This window comes from Phyllostomus discolor, chromosome X (assembly GCF_004126475.2).
Source record: "Phyllostomus discolor isolate MPI-MPIP mPhyDis1 chromosome X, mPhyDis1.pri.v3, whole genome shotgun sequence".
NCBI lineage: Eukaryota > Metazoa > Chordata > Mammalia > Chiroptera > Phyllostomidae > Phyllostomus > Phyllostomus discolor.
In genome coordinates, this window is record NC_050198.1 from 67,132,972 (window position 1) to 67,149,366 (window position 16,395).

General features: G+C 37.5%; 2 pseudogenes; one reads left to right on the forward strand and one right to left on the reverse strand.

Moving 5' to 3' along the window:
* Positions 1-4,023: 4,023 nt before the first annotated feature.
* Positions 4,024-5,818, reverse strand: LOC114504847 (annotated as a pseudogene).
* Positions 5,819-15,596: 9,778 nt separating this feature from the next.
* On the forward strand, positions 15,597-16,100 carry LOC114504845 (annotated as a pseudogene).
* Positions 16,101-16,395: the final 295 nt, after the last annotated feature.

Genomic DNA, 16,395 nt, shown 5'->3' on the forward strand with positions numbered 1-16,395 from the left:
TGCAGGCCACAGCCCCCAGCAACCACACATCGATGTTTCTCTCTCTCTCTTTCTCCCTCCCTTCCCTCTCTGAAAATAAATAAACAAAATCTTTTAAAAAAAGAAAATGAAGTGAGATTTCATTAATTGGAAGAATGAGAACTCCTTAGAAGTGAGAATTAAATGACTGTTGTAGATTTCTATAACTGCTTAACAAATTACCACACATTTAATGGCTTAAAAACAACATATAGTATTATTTCACAGATTTCATGACTCAGGAAATCTTGATATGACCCTAACTGGGTCATATTTCTCATCTCAGTCAAAGCATCAGAGATCTCAGGATCTCACAAGACTTCACTCTAGTTTTTGGCAAGACTGTATTAATTTATAGATAAAACGAACTGTGATATTGAGATTTATAAGACATAATATTTGGTCTCTGTCCACTGTTCTTGGCACAGAACCCATTGGAATTCACTAAGTGTTGAGAGAGGTAAATGTGTCTTTGTTAATGACATGACTTTTGTAAAGCACCTAAGGATGGAGGCTGGTTAGCAGAAAAACCAACAATGTGATTAGAGACTTGGAACTTTCAATCCCACCCTCCCAAGCTCTTGGGAGGGGAGAGCACCTGGAGCCTGAGTCCAGTCACCACTTGTCAATGGTTTACTCAATCCTGCCTATTTAATGAAGCATCCATAGAGACCCAAAAGGACAGGCTTTGGAGAGCTTCTGGGTTGGTGAACATGTGGAGATTTACAGAGGATGGTTCTCTCTGAGAAGACATGACAGCTATTTGTGCTTTCCCCATACCTTTCACTATGCTTCTCTTCCATCTGGCTGTTCCTGACTTATATCATTTTTACAATAAACTGGTAATCTAGTAAGTAAAATGTTCCTCTAAGTTCTGTGAGCCACTCTAGCAAATTAATCAAACTTAAGGAGGGGATCATGAGAGCCTATAATTTATAGCCAGTCCATCAGAAGCACAGATGACAACATGGACTTGTGATGAGTATCTGAAGTGGTGGCAGTATTGTGGGACTGATCCCTTAATTTGTGGAATGTGACCTATCTCAGGGCAGATAGTGTCAGAAATGAGTTGAAATATAGGACACTCTGCTTTTTGGTTGGAGAATTGCTTGGTGGTGTGGGAAATCCCCACCACATTGAATTGATACTAGAATCATCAAGCTCATGTGATCACAGGCAGATATCTGTTGCTTGCAGTTACAGAAATGAAGTTCCCACTTTTTTGCTGCACATCTGCCAGAGGAGACTCTTAGATCCTAAAGGACCCCACAGCAGTTCCTTGTCACATTACCCTTTCAGAAGTTCCCTCACAGCATGGCAGCTTATTTCTTCAAAGCCAGCACGAAGGAAAATACTTCATTTTGGTCGGCTAAGGCATAGTCTTATATAAAGTAACACCTTTGCTGTATAGCATACTCTAATGAAGGGAGTCCTTTGCCATATTCTATTGGCTAAGAGAATGTCATAGGTTCTGCTGGATCTAAAGAGGAGGCGATCATATAAAGGCTTGATTCATTGGGTGACATCTTAGAATTTTGTTTATGACAATGACTACATAAAGAGGTAACCTAAGTATCAACTATGTCTTAGAAGGAAACATGGTAAATGGAAAACAAAATCAAAGAAAGAATTTGAGCAATTTTATCCCCATGGAAAAACTAAGGAATAGGAGAAAAGAATCTTCAAAATAAACTTTTATAGAGTTTTAAAGATTTAATTTATTTATTTTTAGACAGAGGAGAAGGGTGGGTGAAAAGGAGAGAAACATCAATGTGTGCTTGCCTCTCACGTGTCCCCTACTGGGGACCTGGCCTGCAACCCAGGCATATGCCCCAACTGGGAATCAAACCAGTGACCCTTTTATTCACTGGCCAGCACTCAATCCACGGAGCCACAACAGCCAGGGCTCTTCAAAATAAATTTTATTTATTTTATTTTTTATTGTTGTTCAAGTAGTTTTCTGACTTTTCCCTCACCCCTCCCCACCACTCCAGCCCTCCCCACCTCTCTCCCCTGTTTCCACTCCCCCCTTGTTATTGTCCATATGTCCTTTATAATTGTTCCTGTAAACCCTTCACCATTTTCCCCCATTATCCCCTCCCTTCTCCCCTCTGGTCACTGTCAACCTGTTCTCAGTTTCAATGTCTTTGGCTATACTTTGCTTGCGTGTTCATTTTGTTGATTAGGTTCTTGTTAATGGTGAGATCATATGGCATTTGTCTTTCACTGCCTGGCTTATTTCACTTAGAATAATGCTCTCCATTTCCATCCATGCTGTTGCAAAGGGTAGGAGCTCCTTTTTTCTCTCCACTGTGTAGTATTCCATTGTTTAAATGTACCATCATTTTTTGATCTACTCATTTGTTGATGGGCACTTAGGTTGCTCTCAGCACTTGACTATTATAAATTGTGCTGCTATGAACATTGGGGTGCATGGGTTCTTTTGGATTGGTGTTTCAGGGTTCTTAGGATATAATCCTAGCAGTGGAATTGCTGGGTCAAAAGGCAGTTCCATTTTTAGTTTTCTGAGGAAATTCCATACTGTTTTCCACAGTGGCTGCACCAGTCTGCATTCCCACCTATGGTGCACTAGGGTTCCATTTTCTCTACAACCTCACCAGCAGTTGTTGTTTGTTGATTTGTTTATGATGGTCATTTTGACTTTTGAGAAATGGTATCTCATTAGACTGGTGATTTTTAATGTGATGCTGTTATAGAATATATGTTTCATATAATGCATTTAAAAGTTAGATTCTTTTAGATGAGACTATGAATTAAATATATTTAAAACAACTGTTAGCTGATGCTCTTTGAAATATGACTCCGAATGTACAGCCACTAGTTTTTTCTTGTCCAATTTGGATGAATTCAAAATACAGTCTTGAGACTAAGCTCATGAAAGGGGTTGACTACTCTCTCACTCTGGCACCATTACAACTCAGTGACTTTAAATGTTTTAATATTTACATTTAATTATTTTGTTTAACTTTTTGAATATATTCACATGGTTCAAAAATGAGCAAGTACAAATAAGTATGTGGTTGAAATTCTGCCTACTACTCCTGTACCTTGTTCCTACCTCACGCTTCATATTTAACCACTGTTAATTTGTCTGTTCTGTATCTTTCCATGTCACTATGCATTGGTCCAGTTTCTGCATTTCTATTCTGTTGCATTGATCTGTCTGTAAATTCATACAAAATATGGCTGTGTTTTATTTTGAGGCTTTATATTAAATTTTAATGTCTAGTAGGGCTGATTTCTCATGCTTGCTTTTCTTTTTCCTATTTTCTGTGATGATTATTTGCTTATTTTCATATAAATTCTAGAATCAGCTTGTCTAGTTTAAAATTATTGGTATTTTAAACAAATTACACATGTATAAATTGATTTAGGGAACACTTATATTTTAATGACATTGCCTACAGAAGCATAGTAAAGTCTCTGGATGATTGGTGTATTTGCTGAGAGTGCTAAAGGACAAGTGAAATAAACTTTCCAAGTTTCTAGCTTAGGTTTCCGGGTGGAAGTATACTTGCACCCAAAGAAGTTATAGGTACATAAACAAGATAAACCAAACAAAATTAGCATTGTGTGTGTCTGCGTGTATGTGTTGGGGAGGGGAAAGAGATGAATAATCAATTCACTTGATTTTTACTTTTATTTGGAAAAAATTCAAACATTAAGAAAAGAAGCTAGGATAGAATAAATAACACTGGAACACCATTCACCAGATTCAATTATGAACTGGTTGCTTCACTTGCTTTCTTTCTTATACTCACACACACAACAGCACATACACACACAAATTTTTTGGTGACTTATTGTCACCCAAATAAAAAAAAATAACAACAAAATGCTTACAACACAAATCACAAACAGGTGTCTAAAATTTTAAATGTGACCTCTCTCTCCTCTTTAGGATAAACTGTACAGCATTTTTTTTCTTCCTGCATCTAAACATATTTGTGGGTTTCTGATAATTTACTCTGATAGTACATCATCCTAAGAAACTGCATTTCCAGGATTTTTAGTTTTTGTTATGGTTTCCACCTCCTTCATTTTTCTAAGGAGGAGATGCACATTCCTTTTTTTCTGTGTGACTATTCATTGTTTTTTTCTGGTTGAGAATTTGCATTTTCAGCATCACCATTCTTCTCTGCATTCCTTGGCCTGGCAGCTTCATTGCTAGACTCTTGCACTGGGCCTCTTTCTTCTACAGACTCTCTAGATACCACTTTAAAGAAAAAGATGTCATATATTTATTTTTTTGGAAAGTGGGGAAGGGGAGAGAAACATCAATTTCTTGCCTTGTGTATGACCCAATTGGGGACTGAACCCATAGCCCAGGCATATGCCCTAGCTAGGATTCCAACCAGCAACTTTTCACTTTGTGAGTTGATGCCCAACTAACTGAGACAGACCTGTCAGTGCGATGCCATTTTTTTCTTCCTCTGTTTTGCTATTTGCATGAGGAGCTGACAAAGAATTATTGGAGTCCTTAGAGATTTTTTGTGTGTGTAGCATGGTTGTTTGACTGTTATGACTGGTAGTTGAAGAGACAGGCATTTTCTGGGCTATGCTTCCCTCTGACTCTTCATTCCTAGGTAGTAACCAGATAAAATTCTCTGAAGACATTAATATTTCTGGGTGAATGGTAGGAGCTTTCTCCTTTCTCTTCTGTCTCTAACTGAATAAACAAAATGCTCCAGAACACTCCGCTTAATATTGGGAATAGTATTTTCCACAACAGCTTCATGATGAATAAATTTTACAAAAGAAGATTTAAAATTTCCATATCCAAGCTCACCAAAACTTTAAAGAATATGGGTGTTTCTTAAGTAGTTATGCTAGGACTCATAAAATGCTGAAATGATTCCTACCAGTTAATAGACCCAGTGACATTTCCAGTTTTAATAATCAGTTTTTTTTCTTTCTCTGACTGGCTTATTTCACTTAACATAATGTTCACCAGATTCATCCATACAGTCACAAAGGGTAAAATTTTCTTCTTTTTTATGGCCAAATAGTATTCCGTTGTGCAAATGTTCCATAGTTGTTTTGTCCACTCATCTACTGATAGACATTGGGTTGTTTCCATATCTTGGCAATTGTAAATAATGCTTCAATGAACATAAGGGTGCTTATGTTCTTTTGCATTAGTGTTTTGGGTTCCTTCTGACATATTCCTGGAAGTGGGATCACTATATCAAAAGGAAGTTCTATTTCTAACATTTTGAAGAATCTCCATACTGCTTTCCACAGTGGCTGCATCAGTCTGCATTTCCACCAACAGTGTAAAAGGGTTCCCTTTCTCCACATTTTCACCATCACTTGCTGTTTGTTGATGTATTGATGATAGTCATTCTGACAGTTGTGAGATGGTATCTCATTGTGACTTTAATTTGCATTTCTCTGATGATTAGTGACCTTGAGCATCTTTTCATATGCCTGTCTGCCATGTGTATGTCCTCTTTGGAGAAGTGTCTATGTGGAATCTAAAGAACAGACTGAACTAACCAGCAAAACAGAGACACACTCATAGATGGAGAATAGAGCACAGCTATCTGGGAGGGATTCGAGATTGGAGGAATTAAACAAAAAGGAAAAAGAACTCAGGGACATGGATAACAGTATGGTGTTGGGGAGAGGGTAGTATGAGGGGCCTTAATAGTAATGGAAAAATATAATAAAGATCAAATAAAAAAAAGTTGACTCCAGCCTCACTGAGATGATGCAAAGCAGGAAGAGAGCCATGTGCATCCCAATGCTGCCTATGGTTATACCAGTGAGCTCGCATCCAGACCAAGGTCACCTTTCACTTCCCACCTGATCCAGTAACCCACCACCTGCCCTCTGGCTTGCTGACTATGACAAGTATGCAGATTTAAGTTGAGGTACCAACTCATGAGACATTGTGAACATAAGGAGATTGCCTGGCCAATTTGGAAATAGTGGCCTATACAGAGATCAAAGCTGTTATACAAGATACAACTCCTACTTCATATGGCCAATAATGCAAGCTGAGAGAGGTTTTGATGCAATTGTGGGGTGATGTCAAGATCCAATCTGGAATTACAAATCAATTGTGGATAAAACACCTGGAACAAACAACTCAGCAATAGCAAGAGAGAAGCCTTCTGACCTTGGACAGACAGAAGAATCAGCTTCGGTGCAACCTATCAGCACCTGCACAACACCAGATAGTATGTGGTGAGTGAAGTGAGCCTCAGTCAATCAGCTGGAGGAAGGACCCACAAAATAATGACGCAACAACAATCAAAATGCAATTACATCCAGAGAACTAACATAAATGGCATAAAGTGCATCCCAAGAGCATCTAGTTCAGGTGATCGAAGAGACTACACCACTGAATCACATAGGTCTCCTACTATAGAAGTTCACACCAAAAGTCAAGAAGTAAAAACAGATTAATTTAGGAAGCACAAGCAAACAAGAAGAACCTCACAAATAAAGGGAAAACAAAGAAACAACCCACAATCAAAAAGAAAGGAAGAATCCTCAGAAAGAGTCCTAAATAAAATAGATGCAAGTAAACTATCACATCTTGAGTTCAAAGCAATGATTATAAGGAAGCTCAATGAGCTCAGTGTGAATTATCAAAAGCTACAGGGAAACTATGAAGAACTTACTGCAAAATATATCAGCATAAAAAAGGACATAGAAACCATCAACAAAGGCCAAGAGAAAATGAAGAATACAATTTCTGAATTGAAAAACACAGTAGAAGGAATCAAAAGCAGGCTAGATGAAACAGAGGATTGAATCAGCAAGCTGTAGGACAAGGTAGAAAAAAACTGCCAGAAAAAGCAAGAAACAGAAAAAAGACTCAAAAAGAACAAAAAGGGGTTAAGGGAACTGCAGGACAACATGAAACATAATATCCATACAATAGGGATATCAGAAGGAGAAGAAGAGCAAGAAATAGAAAACCTATTTGAAAAAGTAATCATGGAAAAGTTCCCTAATTTGATGAGAGAAACAAACCACACAAGTCCAGGAAGCAGAGAAGGTCCCAATCAACAGGCACCCAAAGAGGCCCAGTCCAAGAAACATCATAATTAAAATGGCAAAATTCCAAGGGACATAAAGGAAAGAATAAACAAATGGGACCTCATTAAATTAAAAAGCTTCTGAATGGCTAAAGAAAAAAGCATTAGAGTGAAAAGAGAACCAACTATATGGAAAAACATAGTTGCCAATGATACCTTAGACAAAGATTAGCTCAAAAAAATATATAAAAAACTCACATGACTCCACTCTAAGAAGACAAAAAAAATTAAAAATGGGCAAAAGACTTGAATAGACACTTCTCCAAGGAGGACATACAGAGGACCCAGAGACATATGAAAATATGCTCAGCATCACTAGCATCAGAGAGGTGAAAATTAAAACCACAATGAGATACCACTTCACACTGGTAATAATGGCCAACATAAACAAATCAACAAACAAGTGTTGGAGAAGATGTGGAGAAAAGGGAACCCTAGTGCACTGTTGGTGGGAATGCAGACTGGTACAGCCACTGTGGAAAACAGTATGGAATTTCCTCAGAAACCTAAAAATGGAACTGCCTTTTGACCCAGCAATTCCACTGCTGGGATTATACCCTCAGAGCCCTGAATCACCAATCCAAAAGAACCTATGCACCCCAATGCTCATAGCAGCACAATTTACAATAGCCAAGTGCTCGAAGCAACCTAGGTGCCCATCAGTAAATGAATGGATCAAAAAACTATGGTACATTTACACAATGGAATTCTATGTAGCAGAAAGAAAGAAGGAGCTTATACCCTTTGCAACAGTATGGATGGAACTGGAGATCATTATGCTAAGTAAAATAAGCCAGGCAGTGAGGGACAAATATCATATGATCTCACCTTTAACTGGAACATAATCAGCAAAAGAACAAAGCAAACAAAATATAACCAGAGACATTGAAATTAAGGACAATCTTACAATAGCCAGAGGGGAGGGGGCAGTGGGAAGAAGGGTTTTCAGGAACAACTATAAAGGACACATGGACAAAACCAAGGGGGAGGGTGGAAGCAAGGGAGGGAGGTGGGTTTGACTGGGGTAAAAGGGGAGTGGTGAGGAGAAAATGCGGACAAATGTAATTGAACAACAACAAAGTAATTAAAAATAAATAATTTAAAATATGGCAAAATTCAAAGACAAAGAGAGAATCCTAAAGGTAGCAAGAGAGAAACAGAAAGTAACATATAAGGGAGCCCTGATAAGGCTAGCAGGTCAATTCTCAATGTAAACAATACAAGCCACAAGGGAACGGCAAGAAATATTCTTAGTAATGAAAAACAAACACCTGCAACTGAGACAACTCTACCCAGCAAGACTCTCAACTAAAATAGAAGGTGAAATAAGGAGCTCCGCAGACAAAAGAAAGCTCAAAGAACACAACTCAACCAAATCAGCATTGCAAGATATGCTAAATGGACTGCTTTAAGAACAGGAAGAAAAACAGTGAGAGACAGAGGAATGCAGGTAATGGCAATGAATAAGTACTTATCAATAATAACCTTATGTGAATGGATTAAATTCTCCAATCAAAAGAATGGGTAAGAAAGCATGACCTGCACATATGCTACCTACAAGAGACCCACATCAGACCAAAAGACCTACACAGACTTAAACTGAAGGGTTAGAAAAAATATTTCAAGCAAACGGACAGGAAAAAAAATGCCTAGGTAGCAGTACCTATATCAGACAAACTTCAAAACAAAAGTCATAAAAAACAGACACAGAAAGAAACTTCAAAATACTCAAGGGAATACTTATGTCCATAAGGAAGACATAAATATTGTAAACGCATATGTACTCAACATAGGAACACCCAACTATATAATGAAATTTTTGGAAGTCTTCATCAAAGATATAGACAGCAACACAAATACAGTAAGGAATGTTAAAACCCCACTCTCAACAATGGAGAGATCTTCCAAACAAAATATCATAAGGGTATTGTGCAACAGAATGACACATTAGATCAAATGGACATAACTGAGATTTTACATATATATCTTTTCATCCCAAAGAAGCAAAATGCACATGGAATATACTCAAACATAGACCACATGACAGGACACAAATCAAGCCTCAATGAATTCAAGGAAATTGAAATTAGATCAAGCATTTTCTTGAACCACAAAAGCCTGAAACTAGAAACCAACCTCAAGGAAAAAATTCAAAAATCTTCAAACTCATGGGAACTGAATAGCATGCTATTAAACAATGAATGGGTTAATAATGAAATCAAGGAAGAAATCAAAAAGTTTCTGGAAACAAGTGAAAATGAACACACAACAGTCCAAAACTTATGGAACACAGAAAATATATTCTTGAAAGGGAAGTTCATAGTGATACAGGCCTTCCTAAAAAAGATAGAAATATTTCAAATAAATAACCTAACCCTACATCTACAAGAACTGGAACAACAACAACAGAGCCCAGAGTGAGTATGAGGAAGAAAATAATCAAGATCAGAGCAAAATTAAATGACATAGACACTAGAAGAACAATTCAAAAGACTGATAAATCCAGGAGCTGGTTCTTTGAAAAGATAAACAAAATTGACATGACTTTAAGCAAACCGATCAAGAAAAAATCAGAGTAGACCCAAATAAATAAAATCAGAAGTGAAAGAGGAGTAACCACAATTGATACTACAAAAATACAAAGGATTGTAAGAAATTACTAAGAACAACTATATACCAAGAAATTAGAAAACCTAGGTGAAATGGAGAAATTGCAGAAAAACATAATCTTCCAAAATTAAATGAAGAAGCAGAAAGCCTGAACAGACCAACAACAGCTGCTGAAATCAAAGCAGTAAAAAAAAATAAATAAATTTAAAAAAACCTTCTCTGCCAGCACACAGAAGCCCTAGACTGGATGGTTTCACAGGGAAATTTTACAAAACATTTAAGGAAGAGGTAACTCCTATCCTTCTCAGATTATTACAAAAAATCCAAGAAAAGGGAAGACTACCAAATTCTTTTTATCAGGCCAACATCCTCCTAATTTCCAAACCAGACAAAGAGGCAGCAAAGAAAGAAAACTACAGTCCAATATCGGTGATGAACGTAGATGCTAAAATCCTCAACAAAATATTGGCAAACTGCATCCAGCAATACTTCAAAAGGATCATATACCATGATCAAGTCAGATTCATCCCAGGAATGCAAGGATGGCACAATATTCACAAATCAATAAATGTAATACATCACATAAACAAAAGAAAAGACAAATATCACATGATCATATCAATAAATGTGGAAAAAAAGCATTTGATAAGGTACAGCACCCATTTATGATAAAAACACTCAGCAAAGTGGAAATAGAGGGAGCATTCCTCAACATAATAAAGGCCATATGCAAGAGGCCTACAGCTAACATCATACTCAATGGGCAAAAACTAAAAGTTTTCACACTAAGATCAGGAACAAGACAAGAATGTCCACTTTCACCACTCCTATTCAACATAGTATTGGAAGTCCTAGCCATAGCAATCAGACAAAAAGAAAAAAATGAAAGGCATACCTCCTTGGTTGATATGACCCAGTGGACTGAGCATCCACCTGCGGAGCAAAGGGTTACCAGTTCAATACCAGTCTCAGGCATACGCCAGGGTTGCAGGCCATGTCTCTAGTTGGGGGTACATGAAAGACAACTAAATATTGATGTTTCTCTCTTCCTTTCTCCCTCCACTCCCCTTTCTAAAAATAAATTTTAAAAACTTTAAGAAAAAAGAAATGAAGGTCATACAAATGGGAAACAAGGAAGTAAAACTGTCATTGTTTGCAGATGACATGATAGTGTACATAGAAAACACTACAGACTCCACCAAAAAACTATCCAACCTAATAAGTAAATTTGGCAAATCAGCAGGATATAAAGTCAGCATTCAGAAATCTAAGGAATTTTGGTACAGCAACAATGAAATATCAGAAATGAACAAGGAAAAAATTCCATTTGCTACAGCAACAAAAAAAACTAAAATAAAATACCTAGGAATAAACCTAACCAAGGAGGCAAAAGACCTGTACTCAGAAAAGTAAACAACACGAAGTAGAAATTAAGGAAGACACAAATAAATGGAAGCACATATTGTGTTCATGGATTGGAAGAATTAACATCATCAAAATGTCCATACTACCCAAAACAATTTATAGATTCAATATAATCCCTATTAAAATAACAATGGCATATTTCACAGATATAGAAAAAACATTTCAAAAATTTATATGAAGCCATAAACAACTTCAAATAGCCACCACAATTTTGAGAAAAAAGAGTAAAGCAGGAGGGATCACAATGCCTGACACTAAACTATACTACAAGGCCATCATAATCAAAACAGCCTGGTACTGGCATAAGGACAGAAACATAGATCAATGGAAGAGAATAGTGAGCCCAGAAATAAACCCAAGTTTCTATGGCCAATTAGCATTTGACAAGGGGGAAGAAGCATAAAATGGAGTAAAAATAGCCTCTTCAATAAGTGGTGTTTGGAGACTTGGACAGCTACATGTGAAAAAAGGAACATCAACCACCAACTTACACCAGACACAAAAATAAATTCAAGGTGGATAAAAGCCTTCAATATAATTCTCAACACCATAAAAGTCCAAGAGGAGAACATAGGCAGGAAAATCACAGATATTTCACGCAGCAATATTTTCACCAATATGTCCCCTAGAGCAAGGGACATAAAGGAAAGAATAAACAAATGGGACTTCATCAAAACAAAAAGCTTTTGCACAGCCAAAGAAATCATTAGCAAGATGAACAGGGAACCAACCGTGTGTGAAAATATATTTGCAAATGATATCTTGGACAAGGGTTTGATCTCCAAAATATATAAAGAACTCACGTGACTCCACTCCAGGAAGACAAAAAACCCAATTAAAAATGGGCAGAGGACCTGAACAGACACTTCTCCAAGCAGGACATACAGAGGGCTCAGAGACATATGAAAAGATGCTCAGCATCACTAACTATCAGAGAGATGCAAATTAAAACCACAATGAGATACCACTTCACACTGGTCAGAATGGCCATCATAACCAAATCAACAAACAAGTGCTGGCAAGGTTGTGGAGTGAAAAGAACCCTCGTGCTCTTTTGTTTGGAATGGAGACTGGTGCAGCCACTGTAGAAAACAGTGTGGAATTTCCTCAGAAAACTAAAAATGGAATTTCATTTTGACCTGGCAATTCCACTACTGGGGTTATACCCTGAGAATTCTGAAACACTAATTGAAAATAACCTATGTGCCCCAATGTTCGTAGCAGCCCAATTTACAATAGCCAAGAGTTGGAAGCAACCTAAGTGCCCATCAGTAAATGAGTGGATCAAAAAACTATGGTACATTTACACAATGGAACACTACACAGCAGAAAGAAAGAAGGAGCTCCTTCCTTTTGTGACACCATGGATGGAAGTGGAGAGCATTATGCTAAATGAAATAAGTCAGGTTGTAAAAGACAAATACCATATGATCTCACCTATAAGTGGAATCTAATGAACAAGCAAGTAAAATATAACTGGAGTCATTGAAATTAAGAATAATCTGACAGTAACCATGGAGGAAGTGGGTGGGGATAATGGGGAAAGTGGGGGAAAGGTTTTCAGGAACAAGTATAAGGGACACATGGACAAAACCAAGGGGGGGTGGAATCAGGAGAGGAAGGTGGGAATGGCTGGAGTGAGGAGGAGTGGTGGGGTGTTAATGAGACAACTGTACTTGAGCAATACTAAGATAATTTAAAAATAAATAAGAAAAATGTTCTGTGGCAACATCAACATGGAAAACTAAAGCTAATAGCACAGGTCTTAATTTCTTCATACACTAAAGTGAAAAGGAGTTACTTCGAAAACATTTAAAACAGTTAAAGATCTTGGAGCATGTGTGTGGGAGGAAAGTACCTCAGCGAGCGTAATTATTTTTATTAGGGGTCCAAGAGTAGATATAACCTTTTTAAAAATGTTCCCTTAAACTGCCTCAAAAGTAATTATTGCAATAATTTGTTGTCTTTTAGGTACCAAGATGACACCACTGACCCAAGATCAGTAGGTTAAATTCTTTGAATTTTGTATACACAAGTGAAGATAGTCTTTTCACTGATTCATTGATATGCTTAGACCCAGTGGTCCCTTGTGACCAGGGGACAAGCATTTGCAATGCCAAGAACTGGTATAATGGGTGCACTGTACGGTCATATAATCAAGTAAAGCTAAGCAGCCCACACAGGGGTCAAAACTATGACTTCAGCTATGGCCTAATGATAGCCACAGGTAAATAACTAGTCATTAAGGTGCCTTATTAGTTTAGAAATACACAGATGGTATAATTACTCTAAGATTTTCATTCTAGTGAAAGCAGGAGCTGAAGGGAGCTCTGGCTACTCTGTGGTTATCTCAGTCGATTTAAAAATGACCCCCAAATAAGAAAATTTCTAACTTTCAGCCTCTTTCATAGGAATGATAGGTCATATCTTCAAATTTGTGACAGATCAGCATTCAGGACATAATCTGTGGCTGGATTATCTACTCACAGTGCAGTTAGACCAATGATTTTTAAAATTGTGTCCCTCAGAACTCCAGTGCTTAGCTTATTTCAGTAAATACTTAATGAGTTCCTTTTTTTTCTTTTTTATTGTGCTAAGTATTATATGTATTATCCTATGTGTTGAGACCTTTAAGTTAAGTATGGCACAGTGCCCATCCAATGAGAGGCTCACTGACCAATGCATTTATAAGCTCCCTGATAAAGATGTATAAAAAGGTGTGATCATTTTACAGAGGTGAGGCTCTTAGAAGAGGCTATAAGGGTTAGGCAGTTGGAATGGGAACAGTCTCTGGCTCAGGAGACAATAAAGGCATTTGGGGAAGAATGTTCATAATGAACAAAAACGTGAGGATGTGGAATAGCGTCTAAAATGTGGGAGCAGCTGTGGTTTCAAATAGCTTATGATTAAAGTGTGAGTCAGAGTTTTTTTCCCTAAACATTTTGCTTTACCTTTGTTGTTAAATGATTCAGTTTCTGTATGATTTTATTTCACTGAGGGTATTTTTAAAGCAGTTTCATTTTACTTATCTCCCAATGATGGTGAGTATACATTTGCAGACAGAATAAATAGGCATTATTATTAACAGTAGGATTTTTTAAAAGAAATGAGTAATTGCAGAAATTGATGCACTGGAATACTATTCAGTCGCAAGTATAATATATACAGAGCCTGGGAGAATGTGCTGTAGAGGAATAACAGCACTTCCCCCTAAAAGCTAATCCAGTTGACATTCGAACAATACAGGGGTTAAGGGGTGCCCACCTTAAAATAGCCAAACTGAGCTGAAGAATCTGACATTTGGTCTTCATATGTAAGTAACAGTTAAGCTAATATTAAATAACATCTCAATAGACTGGACAATTTTGACGAATCCTAAGTGCACCGATGGATGGTGCCAGAATTCAGAAATGCAAATGACTTCCAGAAAAGAATCCCTTGTACTTATTTTAACTATGACACAGATGTGGAATACTATCAGAGTATCAACACTTTCAAATATTATTTTAGAGAAATGGGTATTCAAAATGTGATATATCAATGCAATGGAATACTATTCACCTATAAAAAATGAATGGAATACTGAAACATGGCATGACATGGAAGAACCTAGGAATCAATGTTTGAAGTGAAAGAAGCCGGACACAAAAGGCCACAGATTATCTGATTTGGGAAGGTTGAGGGGAAAATGAGGAGTGACTGATTAATGAGGTAAAAAAAAATTCTTTTGAGGAGGAGACAAATGGTTTATAAAATGAAATGGTGGTGATTATGTTTGGCAATCACATAATTCTGTAAATATATGAAAAACTTCAGAATGTCAAATTGTATGGTATGTAAATTCTATCTCAACATTGCTATTATTTAAAATGTTTTAGCATAGGAAGTTGCTTTTCCTGTAATCTACTTTCTATTCTATGTCCTTTCCAACTCTTTTCCCAACTCTGCCCCCAAATAAAGCAATGGAATAGGAAATTATCTAAAGAAGGCAATGAAAAAGTGATCACTTACACAGGCAATGTCCATCTGAAAGACAAAAAAAAAATAGTTTAACCAAATTTGAGAGAGCTACTACCTGAAGAGAGCAAGGTGCTTGTGCTCTCAGCAAACTTTCCTTTTGTGGAGGACTAACGTGTTAAGGACAGTATAATAAATAAATGCCTGATGGCAAGCCAACTTCTGTGTGGCAATCATGGCTTTGATAAAACCATGAATTTTCCTGACTGCTCATTTCAAAACTTCCAATCACTCACTCCCTTGGTCTCAGGTCATTACATCTTTGTTGCATCCCCTCCAGCACTTATTGCCATGCTGTCCCCTCTCTAACAGTTAAGGATCAAGCACGGGTTTTCCCAGAAAGCCCCAAAGCTGTCAACCTCAAGAAAATGGCCTGCCTCAGCTATGTGATGAGCAAACTCAAAGTAAAACTCCCTTTAAAACTTCAGAATCGAGACCAGCAAGGTTTAGCATATGGCCAGAAAAATATTCATTGGGGGACTCTCTTGTAAAAGCAGTAAGGAAGCTCTTTTTGAATATTTGCCCCAATATGGTGAGATTATCCATTTTACTATTGAAACCCACTCAGAAGCAGGAGTATCCAGAGGGTTCAGGTTTGTGCTTTTCAAAGACAGTGCTGCCGTTGACAAGGTGCTCCAAGTCAAATAGCACAAAGTGGATGGCAGGAAATTGGAACTTACAAGGGCTCAAACCTTGGAATTAAAATTCCCTCTGAAAAAGGTTTTCGTGGGTGGGGTGAACCCTAAGGTGTTTGAAGAAAAAAGCAGAGAGTACTTTGGGACATTTGGATTGATTGATAATATTGAGCTGCCAGTTTGTCCAAGAACAAATAGATGAGGTTTTTCTTTTATTACCTATACTGATGACACCCCAGTGAGGAGGCTGTTAGAAACCAGATATCATCTTATTGGCTCCAGGTGGTGTGAAGCTAAAATTGCCATGGACAATGAAACTTGAAAGCCACAACGGAAGGTGGGTGGAGGTGTTCCCTTTCCCGGGCTAGGCAATCACTGGGAAGGAGGAGAGTTCCTCAAAAGTCCAAATGCTTGCGGAGTCAACCAAAATGTTTGTGGGACAATCAGAGATGTCAGAAACCCTTTTATGATACTTGTCTCCATTTCCATCTCAGCCTGCAACCAAGGCTTTAATTTTGCTGATCAAATTGTATGGCCATTTCTGTGATGCCTACAATAACCAGCCAGTTTTTAATAGCTATGGTGGTAGAAAGTATGTTGTTGTATGTAACCATGGG